Source organism: Paramormyrops kingsleyae, chromosome 16 (genome assembly GCF_048594095.1).
Source record: "Paramormyrops kingsleyae isolate MSU_618 chromosome 16, PKINGS_0.4, whole genome shotgun sequence".
Classification (NCBI taxonomy): domain Eukaryota; kingdom Metazoa; phylum Chordata; class Actinopteri; order Osteoglossiformes; family Mormyridae; genus Paramormyrops; species Paramormyrops kingsleyae.
The window spans coordinates 9,694,549-9,714,063 of NC_132812.1; the positions used below are offsets into that span (position 1 = coordinate 9,694,549).

Consider the following 19,515-nt stretch of genomic DNA (forward strand, 5'->3'; position numbering starts at 1 on the left):
CCAGACCCTGGTCTATGTCTGATGGTAAATAATGATGTGCTCTTTCTTACCTCCAGGAATCGTGTCCCGAGTACCATTATAACTCCAGTTCTGACTTGAGTTATCACTCCGGTTTTGACTGCTGTTTCCACTCCCTTTCTGACAGCTACACCCTTAAGCACCTCCATATCATTTTTCATTCTCCCCTCGATCTTCCTGCCGCTATAAAATGTCGGGGTCCCTTACGCACTGGACTCCATCCCCTGTGTCGCACCACCACGTACGGGAACCTACGGCCCCTTCAGGGTTTACGGTGATGCAGGGAACATGTATGGGTCTCCTTAGCGGAGTCTAATTGTGTCCATGAGGAACCTCAGCAAGAGATGGGAAAACTTGCAGGGCTAAAACAAAATGATTTAAATGAAGCAATTGTGGTGAGCTCTTCTTAGGCTGGTCCTCACAGGCAGGGGACAGTTTTGGTGACACTCCACTACCAGGGACATCTCACCCAGATGAACGTCTATAAATCACACTTTTCTTCCTGTCTCTCTGGACCTTGGCAGCTTTTCCACCTGAAAGACCCAGTTCCTTGATGAAAACTATCCACCGGGGGGTGAGGGGGGAGATATTAAACAGGTCTCACCGCTGTCTGGTGTGCCAGAGAGACATTGGCAGAGAACCAGCTGTTTGCTGCAGGAGTTGCCTCTGCAAACAGGATCCCCGGAGGTTCATCAGGGGAGGGTAGGTAAATATTATATTTGCCGCTAAGTGAGAGATGTTGCCATCTTCGTCTGCATGCTTGTTTACTCCAGTGTTAACCTGGCTCGGCGAGGTAAACAGGCGTGTTAAAAACAAGATTTCGGGTTTGTCCGATTCAGGAGATCACAACCGCAGCTAAACAGAGTGCAGATTCACAGCCACAGGGCAGGGCGGCGGCCAAGATCTGGTGGGAGGAGAGGGAGCTGCAGGCCTCGCAGGCTGCATGCATCACAGCAATGCAGTCGTAATGCGAGACGAGAGCCTGTGGGCCACTGCAATAACAAAACAGTTACCAAGGAATGACTCCCAGAGGCAACGGAATAGACCCACTGTCCGCCTCGGAAAACAGACAATGAAAAGTAAGCTGAGAGGCTGAGAGATCGAATCCATTAAGCACCCTAGGTGTTTCCCAGGCTTGGCAGCATTGTAATTAAACAGGAAGCCATGTTCTCTATAAGACAGAGGCTGCCTGGTCTCTATGCAGCTAGCTCTGGGGCTAAAGCTAACATGGCGCTAACCAGCACGCTCTGTTAAATCAGGCAGGGTAAGGATTCCCCGTGTTGGACTGGCTGGGGGGCCACTCAGAGACACCAGAGAGCTTTTCCTCATGCTTCACCTGTATACCTTAGTTCAGGGGTCTCCAACTCCGATCCTGGAGAGCTACTATCCAGTAGGTTTTCTATCCTACTTGGCTTCTGAGCCACGCCTGTTCCTGGTATTTACCTGACAACAGGTGTGGCTCATCAGAAGCCAGGTAGGATTGAAAACCGACTAGATAGTAGCTCTCCAGGACCGGAGTTGGAGACCGCCGCCTTAGTTAGTTCTGAGCATAGGCGTCGTTAGGTCCGAGTATAGCCCTGAGTATTTTAAGCCTAGCCCCGAGTATTTTAGCCCCCTTGCCAATCTTCCTTCAAAAAAAAAAAACAAACAAAAAAAAAGTCAAGCCCCAGGTAAACTTGACTTAGCCCCAGATCTTTTCAACAGCTAGAAACGCCCCTGATTCTGAGTAGCTTTTGGCAGGTAACACAGGACCGGCATCCATCCATTTATCATCACCCTCCACAAACTTTCCATGGGACATCAGCCATGTGGAGGGAGGTTTTTCTCCCAGGGGGTGTGTGACCACCTCAGTGCTACTGCAGCCTGCAGTCAGAGTGCTGTTAAGCAAGGTCCCGTTACCAAGAATACACCAGTGTTTATCTCACATTTGCTAATTAGGCAGGTGCCTTCAGACAGGTAAGGGAAGCAGTTGGGGTTAAAAAGCCTTGTTCACATGCTCATGGGCCCAGTGGTGACATGATTACTCTGCTGACCCAGGAGAATCAAACCGACAACCTCCCAGACAAAGGCACAGACCCATAACCTGCTGAGTTATTGTCAGGATGCCTCACCGCAACGTAACTGACAGGATAAACTGTTCCTGATGCCTCCCTGCCCTGCGGCCATGAATCTTCGCTCCATTTAGCTGCGGTTGGGATCTCCTCAGTCAGACAAACCTGAAGCTGTTGTCAGCTTTACTGAGAAGCTCATTTCTGGCTTTTGTGGAAATTCACATTTCAGTCATGAGAGCAGGGGACTTGCTGGGCAAGCGAGATGCCATTATGAGGAGGGACCTGAAATTCAGGGGGTGTCCAGGAAACACTCTGGAGCAAACTCTATCCCAGCCTGTTACACACCGCGATGCGGCTCTTGGCCGTCTTTCTCTGTAACGACACTGTCAATTATCTTTTAGTTTAGCTCTATTTGAATTCACTGCAACATCCTTTGGCAGCTGATAGTGAGCGATGATGGTGATGTAGAGCTGGGGCAAAGTGATTACAGACAGCTTTCCAGTTGCCGAGCGAGGGCTCATGCTCATGGACATGCAGGAACATCCTTTAAAACCCACGTTTTAGCCTTGACAATAATTACAAACAATTATTACAGACAAAAACGAGGCTGTCTGCTAGAACTAACAGCAACAACCTCTGCCCCACCTCCAGGTCTATGTCCCGCCCACAGGCCTCTGCCCCACCTCCAGGTCTATGTCCCGCCCACAGGTCTCTGCCCCACCTCCAGGTCAATGTCCCGCCCACAGGTCTCTGCCCCACCTCCAGGTCAATGTCCCGCCCACAGGCCTCTGCCCCACCTCCAGGTCTATGTCCCGCCCACAGGTTCCTGCCCCACCTCCAGGTCTATGTCCCGCCCACAGGCCTCTGCCCCACCTCCAGGTCTATGACCCGCCCACAGGTCCCTGCCCCACCTCCAGGTCTATGTCCCGCCCACAGGCCTCTGCCCCACCTATGGGCCTATATCCTGCCTAAGGCCTCCTGTCTCCTCTGACAGATGTGTGCTGCCATCGACACTTATACATCAGTCACACCCAGCCTGAAGGGTCCAGGCCACAGAAAAAGCAGAGTGTCACAGGAGCTGGCTGACAGCCCAGCGGTTCCCTCAGAGACACCAGCCTGGCAGACATCGCTTCACATGCAGGCCTGCCCATCTGCGGGAGTATCTTATCGAGACCAGAAGTGGAGAGAAGACTAAAGGTCTGCAGGAGAAAGGGGCTGCAGGTGAGTCATCACTGTCTGGCCTTCAGGAAGTGCTATCTCATGATGATGGGCCAATCTTTGATAAAGAGGGATCCCACCAGGAGTCAGCGGGTGCTGAGCAACAAAGGGGGCGGAATGACTCTTTCCCTCAGTCAAACGTACACCTCACCGCTGAACCGAAAGAGACTCTGGGATTTTCCTGCCCGACTAAAGCGCTCCATTTACCGGCACACTTAACAGCTCTCCAAATTAAAGCACTTAACAATTAGCAATGAATTAGAGAACCAACTGACAGGTTCAAATTAAATGTGACATTCAAACGGACGCCATTAATTAGGGTTGGAAAGGTGCAGATCGAGGGCCAGAAGCGAGACGCAGTGTCCGTGCGTGTGCAGGGCTCGAAGCAGGGCTCGCCGGTGCCAAAGAAGAGCAGCTACTGAAGGAAACAGAATTAACCATTTTCTAATTACATTTTAAAGAATGGCTGATTACAGATGATAGACTGATTACAGCAGCCTACACACTACACACATTTTAATCAGCAGAATTTGTTTTATCTGATATGCAGCTCGTCGGCAAGTCAGCTGTGGATCTGCAGCAAAACCCAGAGGCAGGATCCAAATTTCCAAGGCAATGAATCATTTTTCTTCTGTCTGATGCTTAAAGCGGTGGCTATCGCAGTTGTCCTTTAGGTAAACTATCTTCTAGAGCTTCTTTTGACTGAGTCCTTAAGAGATGAAGATACTCCAATGCGTTATTGCAAAGCTGAAGGAACTAATTAGAGAATAATTCAAACCAGCTGAATAGAATGTCAATCCAATAAGCAATTATGAGAGACACAAATACAAAGGCTTAAATGTGTATCCTTTCCAAATGGATTATATAGCAATAAAATCGCTGGCATACATTTCCCAGGAAATAACCAGGCTTACAGAGCCCAACAGAAGAGAGGAGGAATTGTCCACATTAAGATACATCTTTGAAACTTGAAGACAAAGTCACAGTGTTTCACCTTCATGTCCAACGGTCCGTGGTTAATCACCGGAGTCTCAGATCCATTAGCGTTCGCCGCACACAGTTTACCACACGCTGAGCTGATATACAGGCTGCGGCGCCCAAACACACCCCGCGTATCAATTTAATTTTTTTTTTTGTCAATCTGACGATCGGCTGGTTTTAGATTTCACCCCTGAATCTGTATTTTCTGGACAGCTAGAATTTATTTGGTTTTCATCTTTATTTTGCAATATCAATGATGGTGAGTCAGTGAGGGACACCGTCGCCACACTGTCAGAAAAAAAGACTAATTTGTCCCTTTGAGGGTACAATTACTTGTCAGACATTTTTGTACCATAGTACATTAATGTTGTTTGTACCTTGGGGAACAAAACTGTGCCCTTTTTTCTGACAGTGCACTTGGAGAGAGCAGAATTTGGACTGTGGTCAAAATGGCAAGATCCGCAGGTAGGTTTTGACTTTGAGAGGTGCAGCTTTGCACCCCCCCCCCCCCGGCATACTGGACTGCCTCTTCAGAAGGTCCACATACATACCAGCGTGTTTGCATGAAGATGAAACCAAGTGACATCTATTCATGAAGACTGGTGCTTTTTTCTCCTGGCTAATCACATTTTCCAGTCATGCCATTTTTCACCGCCTTCGACAGAAAGTGAGATTGAGAAATACTCAGAGCCTCTTTGTCTCTGAGAAATCTTTATATTGAGCGGTTTGCCAGAACACGCCTCTACCGTTCAGCACAGCTGAGAGCGAACAGCAAAGGAACACTGATACAGAGTAGACAGACATCGTCTCAGACCCAAACTGGCCACGGCATTACCCCGTCAGCAGTGTGAGAAGAGGTTGGACGGAGGGGCAGGTACAGGAGGGCTTCATTAGCAGGAGGGGGTCCCAGGGGGTGTCAGGCTAGTGGTGCAGCTGGATGGGGAGCGATTTCGATTCAGAAACGCTCTGTTAGCCATAGACGCAAAGGTACACCACAAATCTACCTGAGCAAGGCTCAAAAACAGATCTTTAATGTTAGACTTTAGACCTACGAAGGTGAGGAGCGATGATTTGTGGAGGAGTGATAGTAATCAGTGAATTACGCCAAGTGCAATTCAAAGAATGTCCATTTCACTGAGAACAATTTCCTTTCACAATAAAAAAAAAAAAAACACACAACAAATCCTCCATGATTTCTCTGAAATTAAGGGGAAGAAAACAAGCTACCTTGTATTTTGTGCTGTTTGTTTCCTTATTACAGAGCAACAAGAGGGAAAGACGGGGGCTTGATGGCACGCTGAAGAATGTCACCGAGCCATCTCCACACCTTCGGGCTTGTCTGACAGACAGACAAACTCTTCAGACAAAAATTCATATGTAGATTTCAACTGCAATATTTCGGCCTAAGATCAGGAGGAAGTCGGCTGAATGTCAGCTGAGGTGGTCTCAGATTGGGAGGTGAGGAAGGCACTCCAGTCAACATTGCTGCCCCCAATGCCCCCCTCCTCCCACACACATTGCCCCCCAGCCCCCAACAACACATACACCACATGTGCAAAACACATACAGATACACAAAAACCTGTCCATTTCTACAATGATCTATTACTGTACTAATATAAGTTAGGGACCTTGGCAGAGGCGGACATTCCAGGTCCAGACAGTAAAAATCCAAACCAGGATTTCGTTTCAACCAACCAGTTGAGTATTCTGTGACTGTGACTCTTTATGCTCAACTGGTTGGTTGAAACAAAATCCTGATTTGGATTTTTACTGGCTGGACCTGAAATGTCTACCTCTAGACCCTCGTCACCACAACCTTGTCCAGGATAAGCAATTGAAGGATGGATGGATGGACGGACGGATGGACAGATGGATGGATGGACCTTGATGGCGGTTCAAATGGCAGGGGATGTGAGCGTGGGGCCTTTAGGACCATCTGTGTATCCACACAGAGACTGTCACTGCAGCTGGCCCGGAGTGACACAGCATCTCTCTCATGACTGTGCAGCTGTCACCTCCTCAGCCTCCCCCCTCCCCGCCCCCCGCCGTCTGACATCGCTGATGGCCAGCAGAGAAGGTCCGCATGGTTCAGAAGATCGCTCAGAGGGCCTCAGATTAAAAGAGAGACTCTGCATGCCTGTTCTTTGTTTCTCTATGAAAGAATAACATTAAAAACTTGGACCCAAACTATTGGTCTGCATATCTGCCTGGTCCTCCTAACTGAAATGCCACTTCCCCACGGGGTAGGGGGCCATTGCTGGTTATTTAGTCCTCTTTTAGAGGCTCTCTGGTCAAATGCAAAACTGTTGTTAGAAACAGCTCTGAGCAGCCGGGCGGACAAGCGGCAGAAGTAAGACCCAGATCAGCGGGCGTCTAGCGGGGGCTGCGGCCTCCATTTCGGGAAGATGGGGCTTCACTGAGAAAGCCTAACTAGGTCTCGTAAAGGAAGCTAATTACCTCCCCCCAAAGGAGAGAAACAGATTAACTGAGGGGGAACTCAGACAGCACACAAACTATCGAAAACGTACACGTGGATGCCAGGATGGAGTGAGAAGGACAAGCAGAGCAGTGAGGAGAATCTGTCCGAGACACAGGCTGACGGGGTAAAATAAACCGGAAGGTCACATCAGTCCATTTAACAGAAACATCACAGGGATATTGGATGTCACCAAATTGAGCAATTCGTCGTCCATATGTCTGGAAGCAGAGAAGGCTGTTGACTGGTCACACCAAGTGAATCAGGGCAAGCGCTTAGGCAATCGAGTGAGCATCCCCACCTTCTCCATTCCTCTCCCCCAGGTAGTGCTGGGTCTGTCCACTGGGGTTCAGTGTCGTCGAGAGTCGCTCCTTCTCTGTGAATCTAACTGAGCCCTTATCACCCCAGATTACCGTAGCACTCTACTCCACATGCCGATTTTGCACACCAAAGATATTTTTGTCATATTTAAAATCTAATGTCTGTAACATCTGATGTATAGTTTCTCAAACTTATATCCTTTTTCCATAGTCTGGAGTTGGCAACCGTGTATTTCACTGCACTTTGTACTCGATATAAATGTGTATATGACTAACAAAAGTTTGAAACTCATGTGTAGGGAGAGAGCAAAGTTGGTCTCAAAGGCGGAAATGCTTGGTGCTCCAGGGCTCCTGTCACACAGAAACAGGGAGAGGCCAACACTGAGACATTAAAACACAGTAAGAAGTCCTTTAGTCGATATTCTGAAATATATGGTGATGCTAGGGCTGTGGACAGTGACGTGAGCCTGGGTTTTGGTGACAGACAAGGGGGACCAAGAATGCCATGTAACCAGTAACAGGTTTGCCATTTCTGGGGCCCCACTCAAAAGGTCACTTGGGGCCCCTCACCCGCCCAGTGTAATGACTGTTTGTGGCCAGCAGGGGGCCTCACACAAATGGAAAACACCGCCGCTGCATCAAACAGGCTGAGGACTCTGGCTGCCACCAGAGGCACTCTGCTTCTGCATTGCTGTGCTATTAATGCGTAAGGTGCCCTGTCTGTAATTTTATAAATCTAGCCATTCCATTTCCCTTCTTTTGTCCTTCAATGTCCACTTGATAAATGCTTTTTCTTGTAAATGCCTAGTTATCTTGATTATTGTGAACGAAAACTGGCTTTATAAAGCATAATGTTTATTTGTGGCATCCACATTCCCCAGGTGGCCCTCCAGTGGGAATTAAATCGTAAAGGTCCAAGGCCACTTTTAAAACAGAAAACATTTATACCATCTTCTTACTGCTTCTGTGATTAACTAAACATTCTTTAAACAAGACGTATTAGGGCAGAAATAACAATATAACACAGACATGAAAAAGACCATCTTTCTTTACAAACATTTCACAGATACCTTCACAAGCGGATCATTCAGACTGGCTAACCCCCCTTCTGAGGTCATCAGGTCAAAGGTTTGAACTAGATAAAGGCAAACAAAAGCCACTTTTCCCACGAGTCTGTGCAAATTATTGGGCGTCAGCTTGACTCAAAGGGGCTGCAGCCTATAGCCTATAGTTCAGCCGTCACAAAGGTACGCCATTAATTCTTTTCCATTCAAAGTAACAAAAAACGTTTCTTCAAGGGACATCAGTGCTAACAACAGAACTGCACTAATGCCCAGGCCAATGCTCAGATTGTCACCAACACTCAGGCCAATGCTAATGCTCAAACCAATGCTAATGCTCAAACCAATGCTAATGCTCAAACCAATGGCAATGCTGAGACCGACACCGACATTCAGGCCAATACTAATGGTCAGACTGGAGATAGCACTCAGACCGGCGCTAACACTCAGGCCAATGCTAATGGTCAGACCGACACCGACACTCAGGCCAATGCTAATGGTCAGACTGGAGCTAGCACTCAGACCGGCGCTAACACTCAGGCCAATGCTAATGCTCAGACCGACACCAACACTCAGGCCAATGCTAATGGTCAGACTGGAGCTAGCACTCAGACCGGCGCTAACACTCAGGTCAATGCTAATGGTCAGACTGGAGCTAGCACTCACACCGGCGCTAACACTCAGGCCAATGCTAATGGTCAAACCGACACCGACACTCAGGCCAATGCTAATGGTCAGACTGGAGCTAGCACTCAGACCGGCGCTAACACTCAGGCCAATGCTAATGCTCAGACCGACACCGACACTCAGGCCAATGCTAATGGTCAGACTGGAGCTAGCACTCAGACCGGCGCTAACACTCAGGTCAATGCTAATGGTCAGACTGGAGCTAGCACTCACACCGGCGCTAACACTCAGGCCAATGCTAATGGTCAAACCGACACTGACATTCAGGCCAATACTAATGGTCAGACTGGAGCTAGCACTCAGACCGGCGCTAACACTCAGGCCAATGCTAATGCTCAGACCGACACCAATACTCAGGCCAATGCTAATGGTCAGACTGGAGCTAGCACTCAGACCGGCGCTAACACTCAGGCCAATGCTAATGCTCAGACCGACACCAATACTCAGGCCAATGCTAATGGTCAGACTGAAGATAGCACTCAGACCGGCGCTAACACTCAGGCCAATGCTAATGCTCAGACCGACACCAATACTCAGGCCAATGCTAATGGTCAGACTGAAGATAGCACTCAGACCGGCGCTAACACTCAGGCCAATGCTAATGCTCAGACCGACACCAATACTCAGGCCAATGCTAATGGTCAGACTGAAGATAGCACTCAGACCGGCGCTAACACTCAGGCCAATGCTAATGCTCAGACCGACACCAATACTCAGGCCAATGCTAATGGTCAGACTGAAGATAGCACTCAGACCGGCGCTAACACTCAGGCCAATGCTAATGCTCAGACCGACACCAATACTCAGGCCAATGCTAATGGTCAGACTGAAGATAGCACTCAGATCGGCGCTAACACTCAGGCCAATGCTAATGCTCAGACCGACACCAATACTCAGGCCAATGCTAATGGTCAGACTGGAGCTAGCACTCAGACCGGCGCTAACACTCAGGCCAATGCTAATGCTTAGACCGACACCAATACTCAGGCCAATGCTAATGGTCAGACTGAAGATAGCAGTCAGACCGGCGCTAACACTCAGGCCAATGCTAATGCTCAGACCGACACCAATACTCAGGCCAATGCTAATGGTCAGACTGAAGATAGCACTCAGACCGGCGCTAACACTCAGGCCAATGCTAATGCTCAGACCGACACCAATACTCAGGCCAATGCTAATGGTCAGACTGAAGATAGCACTCAGACCAGCGCTAACACTCAGGCCAATGCTAATGGTCAGACCGACACCGACACTCAGGCCAATGCTAATGCTCAGACCGACACCAACACTCAGGTCAATGCTAATGGTTAAATCAATGCTAACATTCAGGCCGGCACTAACCTTCAATGCTAAAGATCAGGCCGATGGTAAGACTCAAATAGACATACGCAGTGAATTTCATGGAACTCCCCAAAAGACCAGCACAGACGCCCATACACTTCAGCGAGACTACGCTGTCTAGTCTGACACACACCATCAGAAGTTGGCATGAATAGGCCCTTGTAGTGAGAATAGCGTTCTAGTGTGTCTGGGGCTAGAGCCGCCAGTGGAAACATTGGCTGGAGAGCATCAAACATTTAGCTAACCCCCCCCCCCCCCACCCCGAATGGGCCAGGCTGCCCCTCCACAGTTCCGGTCCACCAGCCTCTACCTTCGGCCAGCAGCGACGGAGCCGTGAATGGAAACCACAAGCGTGTGTGTGAGCGTGTGTGTCAGACAGAGACTGTGTCAGACAGAGACTGGGTCAGACAGAGACTGGGTCAGACAGGGGGTAACCACAGGCCACAGGGCCCTGCCTCCCAGCCTTTCCCGTTGCAGACCTCTAGCTGAAAGTAGCAGCAGAAGGGTGTCGCACGGCCTGCGGGCACCGACCACGGGAGCCGGGCGAGTTTGTGAGCTACACGCCGGCCTGAACGAGGCTTTTATCCCAACCTGGGGGCAGCACAGAAAACAAGGAAGAACCGAGGCGTTAAAAGGGATATTCACGTTCCCATCATTGGGCAGAATACAGCCCATACTGCCATATTTAAAAACACACTGCCGAACTTCATCGCTCATTTGTTCTGTTCTCTGACAGAGACAAGAACAAATTATTGTGTTTGGATGAAGCATGTTTAGGCGGTAAGTGCAGCCAAAAGCTTTTGTGGGTGCGGGCAGCGTGAGGTGGTTCATTTACAGGCAAACGGCCATCATTACAAAAGCTGGCAGATATGGGGCCATTATTAAATACGGAAATGATGCGTGTGAGTGGGCGACGGGGGTCAGCTCCTATCGCGGGCGTGCACATGTTCCAGTCGGTGGCGTTTATAGGGGTGCTTTTCGCATTAAGCGCATCAGCACCTCTGCACACGCATAGACGAGCCCCTCTTCGCTGGGCTGCTTACCATCCCAAAAGGTCGCTTTTTCTTTGATGTGCCAACTGAAATCAGGGGCGGCTAAAAAGCACCGACATCCTCAGAGGGAAAGCGCTAGATTACTAGAGTTTCGGAGACACGCAAATCTGCCGTTTCAGAGCATTAACCCTATCCTGCCTCTTCATTTACACCTGGTTCTCATGGAGACCTCGGACCCGTCACAGAAAACTCTGCTTAATTTATCAGGCTGAGCCACACTGGGAGAAACGATCACGTTTTCCTGGTCCTGACAGCCAGGCTCGTTTCAAACCTGGGGACACCTTATCACACATATTAGTGGCCCTGAGCAAAATGCCGCCCCCTTGCTGGCAGAGCCTGACAGGACGCACACAGCCTCCAGAGGTTTAATAATTCCAGCCATCTGAGGCGACGGGAAAAAGCGACAGAATTGAGGATCGGGGGAAAAGGCAGAGAGAAGCCGCAGCTCTACCGGCTGACAGTCTGTCCGCGGCGCGTGTGGAAAACACCATGGCGGGTTTGCCGCTGCGCTGCATGTAGGAGGCGATGGTGAGCCTCTGCCACATCTCCTCGCTGCTGTTTAACCCACCAGAGCGGCTCCTCTCTGCCATCCCAAGCCAGCCACAGTGCACCCCAAGCCTGTGTGCCGTTTCTGATAGGACATTAATCACTGTCACGCTAGGCTCTGTGTGTCTGACAGACCTTTACGGCCCAGGAAAGGGAGCCACATATCGCCATAGAAACCACCGCTCACCACGCTAAACAAGCCGGTACAGAAAGGTAAATCAGAACATCGTCCTCCTCTGCCAAGCAGATAGAGAAGAGCAGTGGAATGTGTCTGTCTGGCAAGGGAAGCAGAAGAGGACAGCATTATTACCGAAGACGTTAAATGTACCCCAACATTAGGGGTAGGGTTACTGCATTGAAAGAGAATTACCAAAGACGTCAGGTTTTGCCCAACATTAGAGGTTTATTACTTATTTGTGTTGATTTAGCAGACGGCATTTACATTTTGCTGCAATTTGCCTCAATATACCCTGGAAAAATACATACATAATGTAGCTCTTAAACACCTACAAATACAACGCATGGACTTCTGCATTTCATTAAAATCAATATCAGATTATTCACAAACCGAAGAGTGATCAGCCCCACACAGACGAACGGATAATTGCGTGTGTGTGTGTGTGTGTGTGTGTGTGTGAGGGTGCTGGCAGGCGTCATGAGTCTCTCAATCACGGGGAACCTCCCGGCCCAGCGATGCTGACTGCATCAGAGCCCTGCTAACTGGTGCTTTGGTGAGTCCACCTCACTGATACTAGGCCAGGCTGGCTCACTCTCTGTAACGGCATGCAAACAAACATACATGCAACAGAGCTGACTGCCATACTCATCGTTACACAGATGACTGTCCAAGGAAAAGGGGGGGGAAATGATGGGAGGTGACAGCAGGTCATTTAGGATCAAGCCACATGGAGGTATCAATGGCGTTCGTTGGGCTGCTTTCTGCTCCACAAACCCTGAGAGCAAATGAGCAAATGAGGCATAATAGTGGACATGACTATTCAAAGAGCACTAATTGCCCAGCTAGTTATGTAGCATGGCTGACATTCTAGTCATTTAATTAGAGGCAGCACGTGTTTGTGGGTCATTGCTGACATTGACACGAGCAGCATCGATGTCACTTCCTGCCCCTGCCTGACACTCGGCAAAGCGGCGAATCCTTTACCAGCTTCCTCCGGCGCCCTACAGGAGAAGACTGCAAAAGCCCCTCGGGCTCCATCCCGTCGACCTGGAACCTGGGACATAAACCTGCCCAATGGAGCTAGAACCCACAGCCTCTGTCAGGCCGCCTGGGGTCATTCATCGAGACATTGTACGTCCTGCAGGCAGTCGAGGTTCTGCGGGGGGGGGGGGGGGGGAGTATTAGCTCACCAGGACACGCCAAGCATTCCCCCACACCTCCCGTTTCCCAGCCCTCGTCCACCGCCTGCCCGGGCCATTCAAAGGAGCCTTTTCCCAGAGTCCTCTGCGGCCACACTCTCCGGGCCATCAATGAGAATAGTGTTCCCTGCCCACAATGGCCAGATTCATTATGGGAGTGCCTCTATGCTCCCCTTCCTCTATGGGGGCCCTTCCACCACTAAGACGGCCACTATATAAAGAGCGGCAGCTCAATGGCACGGCACCTATTTTGCATACAACCATGATGCAAGCGACCCCGCCCCCGGAAAGACTGACGGGCAAAACATTCATGAAAGAGACAGACAATTATTCAGCACAGGTCAGCCTGGAATGCCCATGCGCAGATGGTCCGTTTCACAAAATGCTTCAGGACTTTGGGAATGGCTTCCGAAACGGTCCCAATGGAATTTACCATGGAATATAATACCCAGAATGCATACGTTTACGTTTCTTTTCTCTCTGTTTTGTCCTTCGGTTGCCTGCCTCAGATCGGCAAGCGACACAAACCGCAGGAGAGAGTCCTGTCAGACTTTACCCGTCAAGTTACATCAAGCGTTAATGAAGTCCACAGACTCCACAGATCACGGCAGTGTTGGATTTCACGTAGCGGGAGGAGCATGATGCCTCGAAGGAAGATCTCCCATTCTGGAGTTCCAGCCTGCGCAAGTCTCCAGTGGTGAGCTCCTTGGCCTGATTTCCTAGGCCCTGAGGAGGTTCTGGAATCCCGGCGCCCAGACGACCCACACGAGATTAAGAATTCAAGACTTGCACACTGATCTTCAGTAATAACTAACAAGTGCGAGACTGCAGGAGCTGCCCCCCCCCCACCCCCACCCCCTCCACGGAGCCCAAATTGCGGTGCACACTTTGAACAAACGCTCCCCGCTCCCCCCCTCCCCACACACACTTTTCAAATGGTACATAACAAAAGCTGCTGGAACATTCCCGCAATTTGCTGCAAATCAGTCAAAGCCCAAGCAGTTTGCTTTGTCCCCAGTCCCTCAGCGAAGGCCTTCATGATGCCAGGAGACCCTGTAATCTCAGACCCCGAGAACATGCACAGCCGAGAAGCAGGACTATTCCAATGGATATCGCTGGGATGGACCCCTGCTGTGTGTGTGTGTGTGTGTGTGTGTGTGTGTGCGCACGCGCTGATTACCTCTCACAATCCAAAAACGCAACTAGGGAAACCATGGTGCAATCACCCATGGTGTGCAGTTACGTGTGAGTGCAGACATGCATGCTCTGTAATGGACTGGCTTTGCATCTGGGGTGTCCTGGTGCATCGAGACCTGTGTGTCTAGGTGTTTCCTAAATAAAAATAAATGTGAATGTAAATAAATGAAATCTAAGCTTCATGCAATCCAGTTGGAAGATGGATGGATGGATGGATGGATGGATGATATGTGGGTCAAAGTACAGGTCAATCCAACCTAAAGTTTTGAAGACTAACATGCTAATCTCCTGGAGACAAAACGCAAAGCAGCCTTCCATGGCGAATCTGTCCTGCTTACGGAAGATGGAAGGATAGAATCCATAAAAGCCAGTAATTTATGAATCCAGCCTTCTGAGAATAGGTTATGCAGTCAGCTCTAAAAAAAAAATAACATGGACAGGTTTTATGAGTAAAATAAAGGACATTGATATATTAACAAAGATGCAGCGATAATAATAAGCTTATAAATAGTATAAACTGAAGATATTACTGCAGCATTTAAGCAGAACATTTCAGCAGAAATTCTAAACGCAGGCTTACCAACGTGATCTCATTCACTGTGAAGTTCTGTGGAAAGCAGCCCAAACGCGCTCAACTTGTGAGGGTCTCGGATATCGTCCTGCTACAGCGTCATTTATCGTCATGGAAACATCGGGGGAAACAACCGCATGGACCGAAACCATTGTGCACTTGAAATTTCATTACCTCACTCCTTTACAGAGGGCTTTGCATTAGTCAAGAGTGAGCGAGAGAGAAGCAGTCAGGATCAGGATCAGGATGAAACATTCATACGGAGGCTGGAGCTCACAGCGGTATCGCCTGACAGGTGGGTTTCTGGGTGAACACCTGGGGTGAGGATGCCGATTGTTGCAGTTAAAGGGGAACGCGTCACTGCATGCAGATGCACATGAAAATCCCTCACGGCACAACTGTGTCACACTGGTCACAAAATAGTGAGACGTAACCAGCACAAAGAAGCAACGGAAAGACCAGTTGGATTGAGAGAAATAAATTCATAAAGCAAATCAATAAAAACAACATAAAAAAAATTAAAATGACTGATCGTTAACCTTTGCCTTTAACTGCCAGGAGTGGGAAAGAATGTATTTTCATATATTCTTGCCAATATATTTTTACTTTTCCATGTTAGGCACCCTGACCTTCTCTACACCTCGTGACCTTCGACATGGACTGATTGGTTGTTTTTCATACGGCGCCATCAGGCTTGTTAGGTCTAAGCAAAGACAGTCTTCTGGAGAAACGCTGAGACGTGTCCTTGGCTTTAGAAGCTAAGAACACCTTATCTTTGGGGAGGGCCCCATATGGGGCAAGACACCAAAATGAACCCATACACTTTTTACAGATCCAAGAGAGCTTCTCGTTTCATTTTCTTGTTTCATACCGTTATTGTTTTATGTATTATACGTTAAAATTCAATCACTACAGAACTCAACCATCTTGAGAATTTCCAGCAAAACCCAACACTGGTTACATTAGAAATCATACAGTTATTTTTACTGATTAGGTATTAGGTATACATAGGCGCATGTAATGGTACATATGAACACCCTCCGAGAGGAAAAGCAGCAAACAAGACAGCCCTGCCCTTTGACCTTATTGCCAGGGCAACAGCACAATGCGGGTCAGCTGGTGTCCAAGCAGTGACACAAAGCAGCCGGCCTGAAACACCTCGGTGCCTGACGCTGACCCAAGCAATGGGAAACGACCAAATAAAGCATCAAATGCAGCACGTTTCCCTGAAAGCAAGATCCATTCAAGAGTCGTTTTCACAGACGTTTGCAAAACAGGAACTCTGCTTATTATCGTCCAGAAAAGGCTTGACTGACTCATCTTCGATGTATCAGACAAAATTATATTTTACATGCGAGCTTGAAGGTAATATGTTAACAATTCTGCAGTAGTGTCCTACAGGTGTTATCACAAAAGCCTTTACGTAAAAAAACATAAAACATGCAGTTAGAGCAGAATCCATATTGTTGATCCACTTTTATAAAAGAAGGTCATCCACATTTGAAAACATTTACGACAAATCCATCAGTCGTTTCTTCTTAAAAAAAAAACATTTTTGCCTTTATGGAAATACAGGCTACAACTGGCCTTTGTCTTTTGTGCTGGTATAAACGTTTGTTATAGAGGAAGGCAAACCGATTGCACTTCTCTGTCTTATACACTTCTATGACATGGTGGAGCCAGACAGGGTGAAGATCTTTCCACCCCACCCCAATTGCCAAGCCAGTGCCGGGCAGGGCCCCCACAGTCACAGCCCTCATGTTCATAACGTGGCTTCAAAACGCAGCAGACAAATCTGATGAGGGACATTGTTTAAGTCACCGCTGGACGCATTTACCAAATGAAATGATTTATGCTTATAATCACACGGCTGCCGGACTTGGCCCCTCCCCTTTTCACTTTGGTTACTATGGAGGCAATAGAATGCGATAGGTTTCCTGACAAAGCTATTGTGGCACTCAAAGCAGCTTTGGCACGGCGGGTTCATGGTCTGAGAGCTAACAAGGGCCCTCATAAGTTCATTAAAGATGAGAACCAGGAGGCTTGCTTAACATCTCAAAGAAGCGTCTTGAATCTGGCAAAACACTTGAATGGGACGCATTGTGCATCAGGACATTTGAATATTAATGCTACAGAAGACACGTTTGTTCAGCGCGCAATGTGAAAGCTCGGGAGCTTGGCGGATGGCTTGATCCAAGTGTGAGCAGCGAAAATGTGCACCTGGGAAGTCACAGCGCCGGACAGGGTGCACGTCCGTTTTTCTGCTCGAAGTGTGATAAGGGAGCATCGTCTGTTCCGATGGACAAATTGACCCAGGGGCTGCAGATGCAACAGAAAATCCATTTGTCTTTGCACTTGCACGTCTGCTTAGAAACTCCCCCGTATACCTGAAAGCTATCCAGGCTGTGCTCCAGAACTGCCTTGCAATTCTTCTGCCAGATAAAGGGCAGCCAAAACCCCAGCAGGTTTTTATCAGGCTTGAAGTAAACATGAAAATTTAAATGCAGAGGCCACCTCACGAGCAGTAATGAATATCCAAAGCATCAGGGACGGTGTACAATCCTTTTGTTTATTTTCCAAGATGAAGGTCCTATAAATATTGATAAACCTTTTACATTTTACCCTCTTTTATCAAACTAAAGCAGCAATTCTGCGTAACCACAATCACGAAAAACAATAACATGGTAATATAAACGGCAAAAGCTAATAAAAACCTAATTTTTATTAAAACTATGACTAACACATCAGACACAAAATTCAACCATTTTATTCAATGGACCTTCTAACATCTGGAATGAACATTCACCAGAGTATAGCAATTATTGGACTTAATCCCATAAGTGCATTTGGCCTTTGTTAGGTTAGCAAACAAGAAAATGGCAAGTGATTGCTTAGAATTGTGATGTCACTTTCAGACTGCACATATTTATGCAGACTCAAAACAGTGAAATAATCTGCAAAGATAAAATGCCAAATATGTGTATGTTTCACGTGTGCAATGTTTACTAATTAAACACAGATGTGCTGCCAAACCTAGACTTGAAGCAATCCATCACAGTCTACTTCAACAGCTCGCAAATCTATGTTTATTATGGGGACTGTAGTGCCTGTGAGAGCCGTTAATATAGAAGAGGGGACTTGCACTGCTCTGCAGCTGATATGTGTTGCTGGGAATGGATTTTTAGGTCAGTGAATCAAAATCTCTACCTTTCCGATTGTCTTTGAAAGTCAATTTTAATGTACTGGGCTAAGTATCAGTTTAAGCAACTAAATCACATTTCACGGAAAATTAAACTATTGTTGTAGGTCTCAAACGATAATTCTCAAATGAGACTTTGCGAAATGGTTAATTAAAAAAACAGCATCGATTGACGCTATGGACAGTTCTCAGTCGATTATAGGGTTATATGGTTAGTCTATCAAAATGTTTAAATCACAAAACGTACAGGAACGTCATTGCGCTAAAAGAAACCGGTGGCGCTTTTGCTCAGCACTGCCCCCTATCGGATATAACTGAACCAGCGGCTTAAACTGTTTCTAACTCGCCAACTCACAGCGCGCACGCTTATCGGGGCTCTACGCGTGTAGAACGAACAATGCGATTTATTTCTTTTTTATTATACACACAAACTGCTGTTATATTACATGAATAGAGAGGAGAGAGAATGACTTGACCAGATTACTGTCTTCTATCCCACAGGCATTTCCATTCTTTTTTTTCCATCGGAACGTCAGAATCTGGATTAAAACCTGCACACAAGTTATTTCGGGGGCCTGGAATGCTTACTAAAGATTCTGGATTACGTTTACCCTCTCCTCTCCATCAAGATCTTAATCAGACCGCAAAACAAAGGGCAAAGCGCGAATGATACGTTTGGTCCCTGGTGAGTGTCCGGTTCTGGAGCTTGGCAGTCAGAAGCTGCGTCTAAGGTTGAACCAGGGCTTTCGGGAAACTTAGTGAAAACACCGACACACTACTAATGGCTGATGAAAACCCATCGATAAAGCAACACTAATGCACTAATGTCCCTTTCGCTGCAATTCTACAGGACCGTCAGCATATAACCATTATTTCAGAAATACGCTCAATCGTCCAGGTACCGCACATACAGTAAAATGTCCTAAGTGATAATTCTCGTAAATTGAAATGCAACCTAAAAACAAGCTCTTTTATAATGATGCCCGAGACAAATTCAAGGAATTCAAAAACACCAGTTCACAACTATTAAAAAGCATCGAGAATGCAAGTGCATTAGTTATGTCGAAGTTACAATTCAGATGATCTAATTCTACTAAAATACGTACAGGGAAAATATTTTTTAAGGGTACACCCCGGCGATATCAGTGCTGCGGGGTCCCGCGGTTGCGTTTGCGTCCGAAGGTGAAGCCGAGCGAGCGACGCGCTCTTTCCATACAGCCGTCCGCCTTCATCCACAATGCAGATAACGTCCACACACGACAGTCGAACGGGCAAGTGCAAGTGGGAAAACGATCGCTACTTAGCCTTCATGCGCCTTCAACATTTAAATTTAAGGATAAGAGTATACATGACACACAAGCAGAAGCGCTTTGCATTTTAAAACGCAAATAAATGGTATGTCGTTCAGTAGCTCTTCA

General features: G+C 47.8%; 2 protein-coding genes across 3 annotated transcripts in view; one reads left to right on the forward strand and one right to left on the reverse strand.

Moving 5' to 3' along the window:
* sema5ba (sema domain, seven thrombospondin repeats (type 1 and type 1-like), transmembrane domain (TM) and short cytoplasmic domain, (semaphorin) 5Ba) overlaps positions 1-19,515 on the reverse strand; it is an 85,268-nt gene that overhangs the window by 65,407 nt on the left and 346 nt on the right. The gene's annotated exons all lie outside the window — the stretch shown is intronic.
* The window catches only part of pdia5 (protein disulfide isomerase family A, member 5), a 36,401-nt gene continuing 35,655 nt past the window's right edge, over positions 18,770-19,515 (forward strand). The window contains exon 1 of the mRNA XM_072700148.1: positions 18,770-18,782. The gene's annotated coding sequence lies outside the window, so the exon portion shown is untranslated. The remainder of the gene's footprint in view (positions 18,783-19,515) is intronic.